The sequence below is a fragment of the Macaca fascicularis genome, chromosome 13, assembly GCF_037993035.2.
Source record: "Macaca fascicularis isolate 582-1 chromosome 13, T2T-MFA8v1.1".
Classification (NCBI taxonomy): domain Eukaryota; kingdom Metazoa; phylum Chordata; class Mammalia; order Primates; family Cercopithecidae; genus Macaca; species Macaca fascicularis.
In genome coordinates, this window is record NC_088387.1 from 105,481,112 (window position 1) to 105,501,236 (window position 20,125).

Here is a 20,125-nt window from a genome sequence, read left to right on the forward strand (position 1 = left end):
TTTCTGAATAGAAATATCCACTAGGTGATTAGATGTAGTAATCTAAAGCAGTGTGTGAGCCATCAATGCTGGGAAATCTAAAATCTTCTGTAAAGGGGTGGAGGAAGTGCCTCATGGGGTGGATAACATGCCCTCAAACACATCTTGGGACAAAGAGAAGAAAATCAGGATTAAAGAGACACAAAATTTAGGTACAAAAAGAGAATGAGTTCCTAAAAAAAAGCCTCAAAAGAAATGATCCAAGTGTCTTGAGACTAACCTGGGGAGTAACACAAAAGAAGAGAGGGGTCAAAGACAAACAATCCACAGTGCATGCAGCCAGCAGAAGAAATCCTGAGCAGTGGTTGCAGGGTTTAGCTTCACTGAGATGTTTGGGGCCTTAGTGAATGCAGTTTCAGGTTAGTTGGGGATGAAACCTAGATGGCATAAACATAGGAGAAAGAGAGATGGGGCTATTCTTAGAGTGGACAAAGAATGGAAGTTACTTGAGCTAAAGGGGATGCTCCAGGAAAACGAAAGATTCAAAAGCAAGCCAAAAGCAAGCCAAAGGGAGAAGCATTAACAGGTGAGGCTTCAAGGAAGTGCAAGAAAGAGGGAATGGTAGATGTTTTAGACTGACAGCAGATGTTTTAGACTGATAGCACAAGGAGAACAGGGTTTTTTTTTGTTTTTTTTTGTTTTTTGGCTGTAGGGAGGGAATTTTCAAAGGATAGGAGTGGATGTCAGAAGCTCGTAGGTGTGAAGGCAGGAAGTAGAGAAATATATCAGCTGCCACTTATCTTCTTTGTAAGTAGAAGATAAGGTTATCTGCAGGGAAGGAGTGGGAAGTGGTGGGTGAGAACTTTGAGAATCATCAAGAAGATTTTAAATAGCTACTATGGGTAAGAAAGTTGACTCCAGAAACAGAAGGATTGCTCGGCAGCTTCAAATTGAGACCACGAATGTTCTCAGGCAGCAATCTGCATAGTGGTATGAATTTCCCCAGAGGTCCTTGTGAGTCTCAGAGACAGTTGCATCAATGCAGAGTTCAGTCTGAGGAAAATGCAACAAAAATTTAACAAGGGAAAAACTTAAGGACATGACAGAGATGCTTGAATGGATGGACCCTAAAGCCCAGGCTGCTAAAGGAAGAAAGAAGGGAGGGAGGGAAAAAGGAAGGCAGGAAAAAAAGAAGGAAGGAAGGAAGGAAGGAAGGAAGGAAGGAAGGAAGGAAGGAAGGGAGGGAGGGAGGGAGGGAGGGAGGGAGGGAGGGAGGGTAGGAGGGAAGGGAAGGAGGGAGGAGAGGGCAGGAGGGAGGGAGGGACGGCAGAATGGGTTTCATAAGAGTAGCAGGGTCAAAGCACAGTTTTGCTGCACCCAAGGATGAGGGGTGGAGGAAGAAATCAGATATCTGAAATGCAGAAGGCTGTGAGCTGAGAGTTGTGTGTTTCAATTGAGAACTTGAAGGACAGAAGCTCCAACTGATGGCAATATCCAAGTGAGACTAACTGCGACCCGAGGGTCAGGGAGGATGCTGTCTTAGTTGGTTTCCCCAGAAGCACAATCTAAGAGCAGGACTCCTAGGAAAGTGATTGTTGAGGGAGTGCTCTCAGAGTAGTGAATCAAGCAGGGTGGGGTTTTGCCTGGACCCAAGCTTCAGTTCCAGATCCCAAACTGTGCCATGAAATGGGCACAGTTGGCTCTGAGGCAGAGACAAGCCTTTTGCAGCCCCATGCCAGCCCTCTGTCAGCCACTGCCACAGGCCGGCCCCACGTGGTCAAGGAAAGTTCTGGAGAGAAAGAGCCAGCTGTGAGTAGTCAGTGGCCCACACTTACAGCACTCTGGGGTTGTCACCCAATGTGGAAAAGGGATCTAAGCAGGACACCACCAGCATCTACCACAGATGCAACCCGCCCCTAATCTGACACAGGTGGGTTCAGGGAGAGTCAGCAGATGCCACAAAAGAAGCAGCTGGAAGTTGTGTCTTCAGGGATAATCAGGCTTGACCACTTCAGGAGATAGAATATTCCATAAAGAATCCAATGGGTCTGGCAAATTGTTTCCCACAGGTCAGCAAATGCAGAGGGGAGAGAGTCATGGTTCAGTAGGAGAGGAAGCAGTGAGGTGCTGGGAAGGTCTCTTATTCTGGTAAGAGAACCACGAAGTAGCAGAGACATCTGAGAGAGGACAGGTGACTCAGAGGCTCTGAGATTGGATAGGGAACCACAGAGGAACACAGACCTAGAAGAGCCTGTGGTTTGCATGGTGCCAGGTCTGTACCTGAATTTTCCCTAGCCAGGCCTGGTAGCAGAAGGAGGCTGCACCTCTGTGCTGTGAAGATGTCAGATCTGCTCTTGAGGGACCGTGCTCTGAGGGGGCTCTCATCCTGGTGAGCAGGAAACTAAATTAACGGATTGGTCCCAGGACTGCTGCCCATAATTGTTTCATTCCTAGGAACCACTGCTGAGCCTAACACTTCACACCCCTAACATCCCCACCAGCCAACACAAACCTAAGGCCTGGAGGCAGGTCCTCTGGAGGGAGTCACAGATGTCTCAGGCCACAGAAAGAAAACTATGGCTCCATCTCCACCTATCAACTTTCCAGTCCCTCTCTCTGGGCAAGGCCTATCTTCTTGGGGTCAATTTAGGCAGCTAAAGATTTGTGTTCTACTCAGGGAATCAGAGGTGGCAAGAAGTCATCCTGTGGAGCCCACAGTGCACCAAATGACAAAAGTGCCTTTAGGTGTGCCAACCTAGTGAGCTTCATGCCCGTGGAGCCCAGCCAGGCATGTGAAGAGGCACAGGTGTTTATCATTTTTCTTTTCTCAGTATGTGAACCTGTCGCTAAGATTTGTGAGCGAGTGATTTCTAAATCATCCATAGCTCCAGGATCCCTCAGTGTTGTGTTAAATAAAGGGAACTGTTCTTGGCCTCAAAACAGTAGGGTACATTGGCTTGACTTGTGCTATTTAAAACTAATGAGGTGGCTTTGAATATTCTTTACCCTCTCTGGATACCTTGTTCCTCATTTATATGGTGAGGGATACTGCTACCAACCTTCCAGGGCTCTTGCATTAAATTAAGGGCAATAAGAAAATCTTCCTGGCATAGGTCCTAGCAATACCAGGTGCTTAGGCAATGTGCCTGCTCCTGACTGCAACCCTAAAGGGATTGCTCCTGGAAAGCTGGATGCCTTTGCATCCTCCATCATGGCTGGAGGCACCAGTAGAGGGAATAATTTTGCTCTTCTGCTGCATGTGTGACTGTGGCTTTGGTCCTCACTGGACTTCACAGTACTGGCTCCAGTTCAGCCTGGTCTCTGAGCAGAACAAGCTTGTGAGACACTCTTGAAATCAACCAGACCAAGCCTCATCATCAGCCACTTGGAAGTGCAGGTTATTATTTTCTGGAAACTTCTTTCCCCTTAGAAGCACTCTTTGGGCCTAGAAAGAAATTGCTTGGAAGAACTCATGGAAAAATACAGATTCTGTTTGTTTGCATATCTCGTCTCTGTTTTATTGGTTTATTTGCATTTGTTAGGTAAGTGAGTAGATAAATGAATGGAGATTGTGTATCAAGTGTCATTGTGATGGACAGAGTAGACTCTGTGGCTCCTTCTAGCTCTGGACATTGTGGAAAGGAGTGAAGAAACTCCAGGGAAAGCATTATCAGAATCAGTGAGCAAGTGGGGAAGGACTTTGTTTTAGGTTCATTTTGGTTTGGATTGGTGACTTGGTGGCTATAGGCTTGTCCATCTTTCCTAAACTACCACAGCACAGGCAGCCCCCTACTTCACCTGCCACCATGACCTGCCTGGGCATTGTTTTCCAGTCCTGAGATCCAGGGGAAATGGCATGAATTTCTACCTATCTGAATCCAAAGTACCAGAAAAACCAGGATCCAATAACCTCAATGCAGATAAATGAGTAATGACTGTTAATGGCTTTCATTCAAGAATAGATGCCAAGGAGTAAGCTGGGGAGGATATAGAGAGGCAGCAAAACCTCAAGTCTCTTTAAAGACTCTATAAATAATATTTTGCAGAGATACTTGGAGGGACTTCACCTCTCTTCAGGCCAAATATACAGGCAGCTAGAGTCCCAAAACAGCCATAGCCATATATTAGTTTGCTAGGGCTGCCATGACAAAGTACTGCACTCTGGGTGGCTTAAACAACAGAAATTTTATTACAATTCTGAAGGCTACGAGTCCAAGACCAAGGTGTCAGCAGGATTGATTTCTCCTGAGGTCTTTGTTCTTGGCTTATAGATGGTCATCTTTTGGTATCTTCACAGTTTTGGTCCTCCTGGACTTCACAGCATCTTCCAGTCCACTCTGGTCTCTGAGAAGGTTTTGTAAAGTCCATTGAGGACCAGAGTACATAGTCTTCCCTCTGTGTGTGTGGTGTCCTAATCCCTTTTTCTTTCTTTCTTTCCTTTTTTTTTTTTTTTTTTTTTTTTTTGAGACGGAGTCTCACTCTGTCTCCAGGCTGGAGTGCAATGCCGCAATCTTGGCTCACTGCAATCTCTGCCTCCTGGGTTCAAGGGATTCTCCTGCCTCAGCCTCCTGAGTCTCCTGAGTAGCTGGGACTACAGGTATGTGTCACCACACCCAGCTTTTTTTTTTTTTTTTTTTTTTTTTGCATTTTTAGTAGAGATGTGGCTTCATCATGTTGGCTAGGATGGTCTTGATCTCCTGACCTCATGATCTGCCTGTCTCGGCCTCCCAAAGTGCTGGGATTACAGGCATGAGCCACCACGCCCAGCCCCTAATCCCCTTTTCTTATATGGATACAAATCATACTGAATTAAGACTCACCCATATGGCCTCATTTTACCTTAACTATCTCTTTAAATACCATATCTCCAAACACAGTCACACTCTGAGCTACTGGGGGTTAGGACTTTAATGTCTAAATTTTGACAGGACATAATTCATTCCCTAACACCCTGTAACCAGTTTGTTGAATGGGCTGGCACCTGTAGGGTACAAACAGAAAGCCATTTCATCCTTTCTCATCATTTCTCTTTAAGACTAGGAGACACAACTTTCAGCATCTATGCATTTCTCCTCTTATCCCCACTCTGCAAAAAGTCTCAGGTTAGCTTCAACTTTTCCAGTCTCCTTCAATAAATAAACCAAATAAAAGTTTATTAAAGTCTAAAACAAAAGCTCCTGGACTTTTTAAGGAATTTACATCTTTTCCCCTCCTCTCTATGTTCTTTCTCTTCCCAGCCTCTCCCTCACCCCCTGCCCCATCCACCCACCCTACAGGCTGCAGCATCAGCCATGATCTCTATTCTGAGTAAGGTGCAAGTTCATATGTTTCCCCCAAATTCCAGAGGGTCATGGATCAAGCTCCAAGTGGTTTTATTGGTAATCCCTTCCTTGATTTTAGGTAAGTGTCGGGAAAATGGCCCCTTTCTCTCATGAGCTGGGAGTGATACTCAGCCAAATATCTCTGCAAAGAAATTGCCCCTGGCCACTTCCCTATTACTTTTAGGCCAAGAACTGAAAAACTGAATTTGCAATTTCTTCATATGCCATGCATGGTTGCTTGCCACCTAGTTTATTGGTGTCATTCTTTGGAACGTCAGCAAAAACTAATAAAGAAAGTGTCAGTTTAGCATCCTTTAAGATTTTCTTTTTGCATAATTTCAGAGCCAACTATCTGTTGACTCCCTTTCAGAGAATCTTATAAGCCAAGTCTCTGGAAGCAGGGCCTGGCCTGTGGCTTCCGGGAGGTGACTGGCCAAGGCAGGGTCTGTGTCCCAATGTCATTCCTCCTGCACAGGCTATGGTCTTCCCAATACGCCACAATTACATTGTACCTAAATTGACAGGGTTTCAGACTCTTGCTTTCCCAAGTTGAATAATGCATTAAACATATATTAATGCAATATATTTATGGTTAAAAAATGCCTCTAGCTCTGTACGTTGAAAGCTTTTGTCTCCATTTCCCTAGGAATAAATCATTATTGAAATCAAAAAGAAGAGCTTGGCTCAGCAGCAAAAAATAAAAATAAAAAAACATGCCTTGTGGTTTGTCCCCAACATTGCAATCTATTCCTAGGTTAAGGATTTTGTAACTTATTTCTGTCTCTCTTAGGTTTCTTTCCTCTCCTTCCCTCATTCCCCACTTACCTCCCCCCAACACAAGGATGTTTAAGTTCTGCACATAGTGCTCCCATCTGCTCACGTCTTCTCCTATCGCCATGGTTACTGGCCCAGAGTGGTCTCTGTGGAGACAGAGGCAGAACAGTAACCAAGGACAACTACATAGCAAGAGGCTGTGAAAGTGAGGATTTTTTAACCCCCGGTTAAACTGGCATGCCTATACCCATGCGATTTCTTTTTTTGTTTTGTTTTGTTTTAAGTGGCATGTCAGATTTTAAAATTCTTTTTCAGAAAAAAAGATAAAATATGAGGTGTTTGGGTATGACTATTTTAAAAAAATCAATGTTTAGGGTGTGCTCCATATGAAGTACCGGGGTTCCATGGTGTGGAAGGTAGGAAGGTGGTGGCCAGATTTCAGCCAATGCCCCTCGAAAGGGGGCAGAACCATGACAGTCCAGGGTTACTGAATTTAATACATGAGTTACTGAATTTAATACAAAGGACAATGGAATAAAGCCTTTGAAGCTTACATTTCCTGATCCCCAACCATTGGGTTGTGCCATCACAGACAGCCTTAATGACATCCAGGTCCTGCGGCTGCAATGGACTGAAAGTTTGTGTTCCCCACAAACATTTAGTTAATCCCAATCACCTCCCAAAGGCCCCACCTCCTAACAGCATGGCATCGGGATTGATGTGATCTTGTTAGCAGGTGGGGCCTTTGGGAGGTGATTAGGTGGTCAGAGTGGCGCCCTCGTGAGTGGGGTTAGTGCCTTTATAAGAAGAGGTCAGACAGCTAAGTCATTCTCTTTTCGCCATGTGAGGATGGAGTGAGAAGCCAGCTCTCTGCAACCAGAAGAGGGTCCTCACCAGAACCCAACCATGCTGGCACCTGGATCTCAGCCTTCCAGCCTCCAGAACTGTGAGAAATAAATTTGTTGTTTGTAAGCTCCCCAGTCTAAAATACTTTGTGATAGCAGTCCCTACTTATGGTGATGGTGCCCAATAGTCTTTATTTTATTTTTATCCAACCAGGTGGGATTTGATTTGCTTTGCTCTGGGTTCATGTGCCACAGGAAGGTGTCAATGCCTGATATGATCGGGGAGAACTCCTGTTTAGTAGAATCAAGTATGGGGTTTAATATCAGAAGTGAGTCTCCTCTAGGCTAGGCTTTGCTTCTGACTACTTGGGGACTGACACAGGTCATTTCTCGTTCTATGAAATGGGGTGGCGCAGCAGGGTGTTGGATTACAGCAGAGCATCTCAACCTTGGCTGCACTTCAGAACCACCTGGGAGTGTGCCCAAAATACCAATGTCCTGGCACAACCCCTGTACCATTAAATCAGACACCCTGAGAGTGCAGCTTAGCAGTATTTTTAAAACTGTCCCAGGTAAGTTTAATGGGTAGTCAGGTAAAAGTCACTGGCCTGGACGTGCTCCAAAATCCCTTCCAACTCTGCAAGCAAATGAGAACATGCCCAGCGTGGACTGCACACAGGTCAGGCCAGTTGGCAGGAGGCACCACCGCAAGGATTCCTCCTGGCTCTGTCACCAGCTAGGCATCTCCAGCGTAGGCACAACCAAGGTTGACTGAAGCCCAGACTGGCACCGAGAGGCCGGGGCACTGACCTGCTTGGTCATAAACCAGCTGTGTAACCTTAAGCAAGTCTCTTTCAACTGAATGGCACAGTTTCTTCATCTATAAAATGAGGAAGGCAATATTTTGAAAGGGTTAAAATACAGCCTCTGGAGCCTTTATAAATTCAGACACTGACTATGTACTAACTTGCTGTGTGACCTTGAGCAAGTTACTTAACCTCTCTAGGCTTCAGTTTCTTCCTCCATAAAATGGAAAGAATAATAGCACACAGTTCAAAGTATTGAAGGACTCACTGAACTGATTTATGTAAAATGTTTATCAGTGCCTGTCTTTAATAAATACTCAATTGATGTCAGAATTTACAAATCAACATTACAACATTACAAAGTAGAGGGGTTGGACTAGACAGTCTCTGGGGGACTTTCTCTGTCTCTGATCTAGGTCCTGGGAGACAAATGGTGGCTTTGGCAGATAACAGTGGGAAAGGCTTTGCAAACAGCGAGAAGGGAGGCACAAGAAACCTGAACATGCTTGGGAACAGTAACTGGAGTGCACAGACTGTTGGGAATGGGGACTAGAGCCAAGGGAGAAACTGGACCATTAGACTAAAAAGTGGGGAAAGGTTATGGAGGCCCTGAGATACCAGGCTGTGGAAGTGGGGCTTTCCATGTACACTAGTGATTCCAAACATTCTTCAGTAGTGGATTTCAGCTTCAAACAAAGTTTTGTAAGGAATCTGGTTGCATACAACAAATAAAAGTAGAAATTTGTAAGTTGCAACCCAGATGGGGGTCTAGAATCCCTGGTCTTGTTGTCCTTCTCTTACCATGGCTGGCCCTTCAGTAGCCCCTGTAGTGCTCTAGGATTTCATGGATCAAAGTTAATATTCTCTACTGTAAAGAACTAGAAATTATTGGGACATAGGAACTGATAGAATTTGAATATTTGTCCCCTCTGAATCTCATGTTGAAATGTGACCCCAATGTTGGAGGTGGGATCTGGTGGGAGACATTTGGGTCAGGCAAGTGGATCCCTCATGAATGACTTAGTGTCCTCCCCCCAGTAATGGGTAAGTCCTCACTTTATTAGTTTGTGTAAGATCTGGTTGTTAAAGAGTCTGGCACCTCCCTCCCCTCTTCTCTTGATCCCTTTCCCACCGTATTATGTACCAGCTTCCCTTGCCTTCTGCCATGAGTAAAAGTATCCTAAGGCCCCACCAGATGCTGCTGCTATGTTTCTTGTACAGCCTGCAGAACCATGAGACAAAACCCCTTTGCTTTGTAAATTGCCCAGTCTCAGGTATTCCTTTACAGTGATGCAAAGTGGACTAATACAGGAACCAACTTCTAAAAAAAATTTTCATACTCTGTGCTATGCACAATCTGTAGGCTAGATGATAAGGTGAGGGGGGTGGGAACAAAAACAGAATTCTTGGGACATCTATAAAGTCAGAGACAGAATCTTGAGCTGTAGAGTTCATGAACCTGAGTGACTAATACATTTTCTGGCTGGTTTTCATAATGTGCCCCATCCCCCAAAGCAGTTAAGGTGCTTACCTGAGTTTACCTATGATTGAGAGCAAAGGTGTATTATTTAAATACCGCTGTAAGAGTGCCAGGTAATACACAATTACAAACATATCACTGGCTTATGGTGGACAGGCCAGCAGTGATACTACTGGCACCTGCCGGGTTGGCTGAGCTTGACTTTAGAAAATGGGTTGGATTTAGGTCCACTGCATATGTCTACTCATTCTGGACCAGAAACTACCTGGGATGCTTTAATTCTTGTGGTGAAGTGGAAGAGTAAAAGACCAGCAGAGCTTTGCCATGACTCTCCAAGTTTCAGATCAAAGCAGTACCTGTCACTGTCACTCACATTCCATTAACCCATACACATCATAGGGCCAAAGCCAAAGTCAATGAAACAGACGACATTCTGCCCACAGGACTTGGCAATAGAAGTAGAGAAAGAAATAAAGGTCAACAAATAATACTATCTACTACAGGTTGGGGTGATGGGGAAGCTGAGTAGGCACCAAGCCAGAAGCTTATCTACTCCTCATTCTTTCACACCCAGCTCATATTCCATCTCCCCCATCAAGCATTCCCAGGCCAGCTCTCCTTCTCTGACCTACTCCAGGTGGACTTTGACCCCTCTGTGAGCTGTCTCCGGGGCGAGATCTTCAGGTGGTCAGGAACACTGGCTTTCCCTTGGTGCCCAGCACAAGTGGGCACATAGTGGTTGCTCAGTCAAGATAAACTGCTTGATGTATGGATGGAGGAAGGATCCAGGAAACTTTCCTGGAAGAGTGAGGTGGGATGATAAATTCAGGGGGCATCCCACTCTCTCTTTCCGTACCACCAGCACTGCCTTCGAACACGGCAATGTGAAGGAAAGCACATAGACTTTGGAGTCAGAGAGACTCAAGCTGAAATTACAGCTGTACGTTCACCAGTCCTGTCACCTTAGATGAGTTGCGTTGCTGTATGGTGCCTCCGATTTTTTATCTGTAAAATGAGGACAATAGCAATTACTCTGCAGGATGATTCCTGTTTTCAAAGATACTACTTGCAGTCCTGCCTCAAGACCTTTGCAGATGCTGTTCCCCCTGCTGAACACAAGGTTCCTCCATTTATCTGTGTAGCTCACTCTCTCATTTCAACAGGGTCTTGGTCAAAATGCCATCTGATCAGTGAGGCCTCTCTTTATCATTTTATATAAAATAACATACACTCCATTATCTCACTCTATCTTCCTGCCCTGCTTACTTTCTTTATGGTATTTATCAACACAGTTATCTGTTTGTTGTTTACATGCTTCATTATTGTCTGTGTACCTTCCAAAACATAATGTAGACTCTGTGGGGCAACCGGGGCTTTGTGCTTTAAATCTTTTAACAATCTCTGTATCTCATTGCCCACAATGGTGACTAGAAGCTGTTTACTGAGTATTTCTTGAACGAACGAACTGTGAGTATTGAATAAGATTGTGTCTGTAGATTCCCCACACAGTACCTGGCTCACTCAGTAAATAGTAGCAGTTATTTCTGAGTGGCCTGTTCTAGCCTGTTCCCATTGATCCCAGCCTGTATATTTCTGCTCAGGGTCCAGAGGACATAGCTAACCAGAGAAGAGCACTGAGCCTCTGGGCACCTGCCTGTGTGCAGACTCAGGCACATAACTAAGAATTTTCAAGGCTTTTCACTCTTCCTCCATCCTTAGCAAACAGAAGGGCCTTGATCTTGAGAGGCCTAGAGTGTATTCCATCATCTCTACTTCCTCTGAGGGCCCTGGACATATCATCACCCAGATTCACCATGTGAATCACAAGCATTCAGCTCATTCCTAAATGCCCTCCTCTGTGTAAGGCAGACAAATCAAGCCGGAAAACTGAACTCGAATTAAACACATGCATGGTCTCATTTTATTCTATTAGAAAAGACTCTGGAGTAGAATGTATTGACATGAATTGTGTGCCTGAAACTCTTTCACACGCAAAGAAAAAAAAAAAAAAACACCCTGTGGTGACGACTTTGACCCCTGTAATATGAGATTTATACAACTTCTGAAGAAGTGAGATAACGCTGGGAAAATGAGATGTTAAAGCATACACAGTTTTGTGAAAAACATTGACATACAGCTTAAAGTTCAAAAACCCTGCTGCATTGGGTTTTTTTTAGATGTGAGGCGCTTTGCTGAAAACCAGGAGTGATGAGTCCATCCTGTTGAAGTGAAGTGAGCTCAGGAGTAACTCATTTATTGATTCAAGGTTATCCTGGATCCCATGTGCTGGTAGTGGCCTGGATCCTGAGGATACGCTGAAACGGAGTCTGTGCCCTCAAGGACCTGCTCTTCCATAGGGACTCAGTCATGCTCACAGTGGGGCCCCAGTGAAGGGGCTCTCATAGACAGAACCATGCCTTGCCACAGCTGATCCAAGGAAAGAGTGATGCCTCACTCACTTCTCTCACACAGAGAGAAGAATCAAGCGAACGTTCATTGGCGCCACTTGAATTGCATCTTACAACACATGCAGGTGTTCAACACGCAAGACGAGAAAGGAAATGTACTCTGGCCAAAGGGAACAGCATACAGGAAGGCATGGGGTGACAGAAGACAGCAAAGTCACTTTGGGGAACTGTGTGATATTTAGTAGGATGGGAAAAATGGGACTTCTCTAAGGGATTGTTCTCTCTCTGCTTTCTTGAGAACAGTGCCAAACATTGCCACATATAATATCACAGGACAAGAGTTTTTTAAGTGATTATTTTCACAAGAGTTTTGAGAGAACGTGCTGTGCAGCCTCTGCTCCTAAAGCTGACTTTGTCAGAGGCTGTGCCTTCCCAGCCTATGGCACATCCATGGAAGAAAGTTCACTGGCTTTCAAAGAGGCCCTGATGGAGCAGAATATGCCCAGAAAATGCTTGTGTGCACACAAGCGCGCACACACACACACACTCACTCACTCTTCTTCCTCATCTGATTTGATTAATACGTGTATTTTCCAGTCTTTCTAATCTGAAGTCTGACCATCCTCTTCTCATTTTAAGCCCATAGACCCCAACTGTCCATCCAGGACAAAGTCCATGCCAGTCAAGTGACCCTTGAGACTCATCACTGTCTGGACCCATCCACCTCTCCAGCTCTATCTTGGACCATTCCTGCTTGGTACTTCTTGCACCCACATCCAGAAGCTTCTGGTTTTCTGCACACAGACTTTTTTTCTTCTTCATTTCTCAGGTTGTTTTCTCTTCCAAAAGGGCCTTTCTACCTCTCTTTGCCTGCTCCATTCCTACTTAGCTTCAACACTTGGCTTAAGCTTCCCTATTAACTCTCTTTCCTGGACAGGGTAGCACTTCTCATTGCATGCCTTATTGAATTAAGAAACCCTGCTCTGGGGTCCCAGAGAGCACTGTGTACCCACAGAGCTCCTTTGAAGACTCACTTGCCAGTTTCCATAGGTATAACCCCTCTCCACCTGCCCATGGCTGACTTTTCCATTAGGTACGGTGCCTGGGACCCATGATACCTTTAGGGATGAATAAAAATATTTTAATCTCCTTTAAAATAAAAAGACACACTGAAAATAGTAACATTAATGAACATGTAATAATGACTCATGCCCAGATTGTGTTTATCTTTATGCCAATGTAGTCATAAAATATATGATGATTTTCAATTTTTCAATTTTTATTTTAACACCAGAAGGAGCCCGTGGAGGCAAGAGTGCCTAGGGCCTTGGGATTCATAAAGTAACTCTATCTTGCCACCTCCACTAAACTAGCCCACGAGGTCTTTGGGACCCTGCTCTGGTAGCTCCCTTTCTCCCAGTGCCCAGCTCAGCACTTGGGTGTGTGCTCACTACAGGTGTGTTGAAGAAACTGGACCATCTTGGGTAGAGAAAGAAGGGAAGGCTGCTGTCAGTATCTCCACAAGGGAACTGGGCATGAAGTCTTAGGAAATCAATGACCATAACCCTAAAACTCCATTTGTAAGAGCTGAGGGAAGGGAACTGAGGACAATTTGAAATATCGAAGGAAGTCTACATACAGCAGCCATCCAGACCTAGTCTGTTCCAAGGTCTCAGAGTCAATTGAATGGTTCTACATTGTGATTATATGGAAGAATTAGTTCTGGCCAAGTCTCCAAAAATAATCATTTGAAAATGCATGATTCTTAAGACAATTCTAGCAGACTGAAAAAGTAGGTAGGCCTATACATCCACAGGAAAAATGAGTAATGGGTGATATATTTTTATTCTGATGTGATTTTTAAATGTATGACTCCTGAAATAATACTCACCTAATATCTATAGGCAACCTACTTAATAACAGATTCAAAAGATGCATCTGCATTATTTTTAGAGGGGGATGGAATGCCTTATTGGAAATTATTTTGTCAGTTTCCAAAGAAGAAGATAAATCATAGCCTATAGTACAATCAGGAAGTAAAACATTGTGAATCACAGAATCCTAGACTTGTTAAACTAGCAAACACCTTAGAGAGCATTCTGTGCCCTACCTCACTGAATAGATGAGCAAACTGAGGTCTCCAGTGGGGAGCAACTGGCCCAAGGTTACTAAGCAAAGTACCCAGCAGTGACAGAGCTAAGAGTGAGTGCGGCCTCAATGCCTGAGCTCCAGTCCAACCATCACCTTGTCATGCTGCAACACCATTCCACTGCAATAAGAGAAAGGATCATGTAAATGTTCATTTTCCTTTTGAAGTTCAAAGCTACTTAGAATTCTTTAGTTGAGGGCAAGAGGTAGCTGTGGGTACAAGCTGTTTCTGATTATTACAATGTGAGATCAAATGAAGGGACTCACAGCTTCACTGGGGTCACTTTATATCCAATAGTTTTTTAATTAATGCAGCCAGGAGAGTCTAGAGTCTCAGCCAGGCCTGCTCAACATTCTGCACATCAGTCTGCTAGCCTAGAGTCCTCTGATGAGACTGTGGAGAAGAAGAGGCTAGGACCAGGAGCAGTTACATCCCTCACCTCAAGATAACACCAGAATGGGTAGGCAGGATCCAGCCAGGGCACCCCCTTCACTCCAGGCTCAGATGTCCATTCTGTCTCATGGGAGGCTCCTGGGCCCCTCTAGTGCTACCCCAGAAGATTAAAAGCACCTGCTTATCAGATCCTGCCTCTTCACCGTGCTGCCTGTTGGACTCACCCCTTCCCACACATTCTCTGTAGTCCCTCAGGGTATGCAATGTCCAAGCCAATTAACTCTCAGCATGGTTTTCCAATCCCATAAATCCTCCAGCAAATTCAGAATTTTTGAAAGAAGACTATCATTTATTCAAATATCCAATTTATAGTAATCAACCTGGAATGTGAGGGTAACCAACTTTAATAAATTGATTCTGTTTGGTACAGAGGAAACCTCCAGTTGCTGGATTATTGGTTTTCAGAATGTACTATTTTGTTCATGCAACTTTGATTGAGTCCCTACTTCGTATCAAGCACTGGAATTAAAAGATGAAGCAATCACAGTTCTCGCTGCTAAGAAGCTCTTGGGGAGAGTCAGATAAGTAAACCAGATATTTGTGGCAATTGTGATAAATGTTAAGACTGAACAATTTTCAGGATGGGGATTCTATTTACGACAACATGAGGGATTAGATACACAGGAAAATCACTCAAGCACAGTTTAAATGCAGCTAAATTAACTATATATAGAGAGATACATAGCTAAAGTAGATGGAAAGGAAATTCCTCAGAAGCCAGAAATGACAAGGAAGTGACAAGCACAATTCCACAGGTGAAACTAGTCCAAGAGCCAGGTACTTTGAGGCGGTATGCTGATATCTGGGTGCTTAAAACTTGGGTCTTAATGAGTATCAAATAAGACCAAAGACAAACCTTGGCCTTTAGCAGGATTGACTGAATCAAAGATACCCACAAAAGCCAGGCCGCTTTGAGGAGCAACATTTCAAATGGGAAAACAAGGGGATAAAACACACCCTACAAAAGCACATGGTGAGGCTATGTTTTAATTAAACAAGAAAAAAAAATAAAAACCAGCTTCTTTTATAATTTTTAAACTTGTGCCTATACTCCTGTAGGTCTATGATCAAAATTAAACTTATCAATGCAGGAAAAAAAAAAAAAAATCCAAAACCAAAAATACCCTCTAGGCTTTAATTCTTAATAGGCCTAGAATGCTACTGTTCCAAAGACACCAAGGGCAAATCCTCTCTGCAGAAATGTATTTTAAACCAAGGCTTCAAAGAATTCCCACAGATAAAGAACTAAAGAGCATGAGCTCACAATTAAAACTCACTCAACAGAAAAGGAAAAATGTCCCCAGCAGAGGTGGTGTAAATCATATAGAATTACAAGGGAAAAGGCTGTGGGTATTTCAATTATAAGGAAGAGAGTATGAAACAAATATCTGTAATGTTTCTAGAAATATAAAATGGAATCAAAAGTGTAATGAAGAAATAAGATATTAAAATTGATCAGACACATGTAAAATAGAAAAAATAAACAAATATAAATTATAGAGATAAAAGAAAAGTATCTATGTGTTTAAAAAATCACCAATTTTATTGGAGATAAAATTTATGACCTGGAGGATTTATCTGAAAAAAATTACTCAGAATGTTCCCCCCCCACCAAAAAATAGAAAGACACAAGTAAAGAGACATGAACAATAAACTCAGAAGGTATTAATATGTCTAATTAGAATCATCAGAGGAGAAAGAAGAAAGACTGAAGTCCAATCACTACTTTAAGAAAAAAGGAAGAGGTACAATAATTTCAGAAGGAAAGTTGAAGACTACAAATGGAATAGTAAACAAAGAAAATGTTAAAAATGTGAGTAAATGCAAAAATATTTATTGCATTAAACTATTATAATATGCACAGTTAATTCATACACCTAAGCAAACAAGAAAGAGCCAAAATTCAGGACAACATTAGCAAATTATTTAGAATTGAGATGATCAGAGTTAATGTGTCATAAAATTTTCATACAGTTTAGAAGAAGTTAAAGATACTAAGTTCAGAATTTAACGTGTGTGTGTGTGTGTGTGTGTAACTTCCACAGTAGTTGAAGAAAAGTAAAGTATGAAAGAGATATAAATCAGTTCACAAGAAGGCAAGAAAGAAAAAAGGCCGGGCGCGGTGACTCACACCTGTAATCCCAACACTTTGGAAGGCCAAAGAGGGTGGATTGCTTGAGGCCAGGAGTTCGAGACCAGCCTGGCCAACATGGCAAAACCCGTCTCTACTAAAAATACAAAAATTAGCTGGGCATGGTGGCAGGCACCTGTAATCCCAGCTACTCAGGAGGCTGAGGCAGAAGAATCGCTTGAACCCAGGAGGTGGAGGTTGCAGTGAGCTGAGGTCGCGCCACTGTACTCCAGCCTAGGTGACAGGGCGAGACTCCACCTTAAAAAAAAAAAAAAAAGAAAAGAAAAAGAGAGAGAGAGAATAAAGGAAAGACAAAAAAAAAACTTGGAAACTACAAATTGTAGTAAAGAAAGGATAAATTGGTATAATGGCTTTTGAAAACAATTTAGCATTGCCTAAAAGAATGAAATTTGCATTTTTGACACAACACTGTCATTTCTAAGTATATAGCTTAAAAACTATATTTTTGACTTGCAATCTACACTAAAAGAAATGTTCAAAAACGTTTATGAGAATTTCTTACAAGAATAAAAAATAATACTCTATCATCAGGAGAATGGATACATAAACTGTGATTATTTATACCGTGGAACCCTATATAACAATGAAAGAATTCATGGACATTGGCCTTACGCATCATCACGGATGGATCTCAAAGATATAATGTTGAGTGAAAAAAGCAAATCAGAAGAATATGAATTGTAAGTCATTTGATTCAATGTACAGAAAGTTTAAATATAAGTAAAACATGTAATGTGTTGTTTATGTATGATTGCAAATGTGGTCAAACGCTACAGAAATAAAAAAGAAAATTCAAAAATTCAGGAAAGTGGGAATCTGAATTTTTTCCCTAGGGAGGGGAAGGGAATGGGTCAGGGAAAGGCACACAATGTTTTCAAAAAGTTGACAATCAAGCCAGATGGTAGGTATCTGGGTGTTCGTTTTATTATTATTCTTTAAAGTATACAGCTATATTACACACACGTATTTGTAAGTTTTTAAATGCTTTTAAAAAATAATAAAGAGAATAGGAGAAAAATGAATGCCAGTAGTGCCAAGAAAAAAATGATGGTAATCTCATCCTTACAGCAGCAAAGTAGTGTTTCAGTTTCCCAGAGGATAGGAAGCCTCTTTTTGAAGAATGAATGGAAGATATCCAGATCAAGGGGACGCCTGCTCAGAGGCAAGTCAGAGCAAGAACAGTGGAAAAGTACAAGTGATTGTGTCTGTCTGAAGCGTGGGGTGCACTGTGGGTCTGGTGGAGGCAAGGCTGGAAAGTGAGGCAGGCGCCGGAGCTGGTTTAGAGCCTTGTTCATGCTCTTGTGTCACGATCAGGAAGGCATTTAGCTGACTTGGAATTTCCTCTTGGTGATGGCCTGAGAGATAATATTTTATGTGGGTGACAGGGGTGAGATTCATTTTAAGCGAAGCCCACATAAATCTTTATACTGAACGGCCTTGCAGCACTCTCTTGCTGGAGGATGGGATGTGAGCCTCAACCCAGAGGCAATGGGAAGAGTCTCTTGGGTAGGAAGGAAATGAATGCCTCAATAGACATACACTGCCAGCATTTCAGCAAAAACAAGTGTGTGAAACCATTTTCTCTATGGTTGGAAAATTATCATCATCATGAGCATATTAAATTTTTTTACTTAAAATGTGTTCTTGGCTATCATGTGTAGTATGTTTTTTGATGTTTAAAATTCAGACAGAGAAATTGTGGCCAAGGAAATTATCAGGTATCATTCACAGTAATTAGAACCCAGAACTCCTGCAAGCAGTTGAAACCCAGGACTTCCGAAAGCTTAAAAAGTGATGATGAACTTAGAAAATGAAAGTCAAGAAACGTTGAGTAAAAACATTTAGGTTGACCCTCTCTGCATTGTGAAGTTGCAGGCAGAGAGGCAGAACTTTCATTCTGTGATCATTGGTGCTTGTCAGATATGGAGTCTATGTTATATGATGACTTCAAGAAGGAAGAAGAAATGGGTCCAGTGAGAAGGCAGGATGAGGAGAGAGCATGCCATGACACCTCTTTCTAGTGGAAAATGACTAACACTAATTTCTTCAAGCATCTAAGGTATCAACTGCCTTTCAGAGAGACTGAGACACTGTGCAGGGAATATGGAGGCTAGTGCCTTTGAAAGCAAATTTCCCCAATTTACCAGTTTTCCCAACCCATGATCAACTCTTATCTGACATCTTATTCCCTCATTCTATAGACAAAGAAAGATGCAGTGCCCATTTATTTTTCTTCTAGACATTCTGCCCAGGAATCATATTTGCTTGTGTTCAAACTACAGATGCTCTGGGCTAAATTTCTCTCCTTGGTGTGGGCCACAGGTGGTCTCAGATCTATTTAGGCTTTGATGTTTATAGCTCTTTTATGTTACGAGAAAGGTGGCTACATGTGCAAAAGTCTCTCCCCTGCAATAATGTAGAACCAGTATTTAGTTTTGCATTGTTCTACAGTGTTTCCTCAGATGTAGCAGAGTGAAAGTGACCCTTAAAATAGATCATCAACTCAGAGTGAAACCTGATGAGACATAGTCAAGAAGGATGAAATGATGCCCAGACAACAGGCAGAGTACTATATGCAGAACAACCCAGTGCTCTGCAGTAAGGAAACATGCAGGAAACAGACCCCTCTGTTGCCTCTAACATTGCAAAGTCATGGCAGGACAAAACCTGCATCTTAAGTTTAAGAAAAGCAAACAAAACCTGATGTTTTATGGAAAAGTTACCTTGATGCTCTTAGAGAGTATTGGCAGTGTTATTACACACTTACAAGGTATGAAACTCATAGGAATTGTGGTTTTGGTTTTTCTTATTTTATTTTCCCTATTTCATAAGAAAAAATGATCAAAACAGAAGTACTTTGAGAAGATGAAACACAGTCAGCTCAGTTGTTGAAATGCCCCCAAATTCTTATATAGGGATGGAGATGTATGTCTCAGCCTCTCACGCTGGCCATTGTAATGGGAAAAGCTTTTGAGAGTCAGTGAACAGATGGCTGCTTAATTCCAAGAAAATTATTGTTGGGACAGCCACAGAATACATAAAGCTGAGAATCTGGGTCTTTTTACACAAAATATTTTCTTATATAAAACCACTATTTGTATTATGTTGAACATCAATTTAATGTTAAAATTATTCCTAAGAAGGTGTATTAGTCCATTTTCACACTTCTATAAAAATACTATCTGGGACTGGGTAATGTATAAACAAAGGAGGTTTAATTGACTCACAGTTCTGCATGACTGGGGAAGCCTCAGGAAACTTACAATTATGGCAGAAGAAAAAGCAGGCACCTTCTTCACAAGGCGGCAGGAGAGTGAGTGACGTGGGGAAGCACCAGACACTTATCAAACAACCAGATCTCATGAGAACTCACTCACTATCACGAGAACAGCATGAGGGAAACCACCCCCATAATCCAATCACCTCCCACCAAGTCCCTCCCTTGACATGTGGGTATTACAGTTTGAGATGAGATTTAGACACAGAGCCAAACCATATCAGAAGGATAGGATGTATGAAGCATTCTTAGAAAATATATTCCACACTCCTCTTTGTGTTGGTAAAAATACTTTCCTATCTTCCTCATACCCATGTCAATCTCCTGAGTTGCGTTCTCTCCTAGGATTCATTTGTGGTATCTCTTTTGCTTTTAAATAATTAAGCAGAATTGCCTTCTCCATAATGTCTTGGTCCCAATCACACTAATCATATGTGGTCATTCTATTTTCACCTTCATATATATTTCACAGTCTTTCTTT

At 42.6% G+C, this 20,125-nt stretch overlaps 1 long non-coding RNA gene across 2 annotated transcripts; it reads right to left on the reverse strand.

Moving 5' to 3' along the window:
• Positions 1-4,151: 4,151 nt before the first annotated feature.
• On the reverse strand, positions 4,152-19,686 carry LOC123568299 (uncharacterized). 2 transcript variants are annotated; one of them, XR_012421764.1, is made up of 3 exons: positions 19,631-19,686; positions 6,126-6,220; positions 4,152-4,323 (listed from the first exon to the last, which is right to left on the reverse strand). It is a non-coding gene; the product is annotated as an uncharacterized lncRNA (long non-coding RNA). The 2 variants fall into 2 exon arrangements; XR_006691484.3 differs by having other exon boundaries at positions 4,152-4,960.
• Between the last annotated feature and the right edge of the window lie 439 nt (positions 19,687-20,125).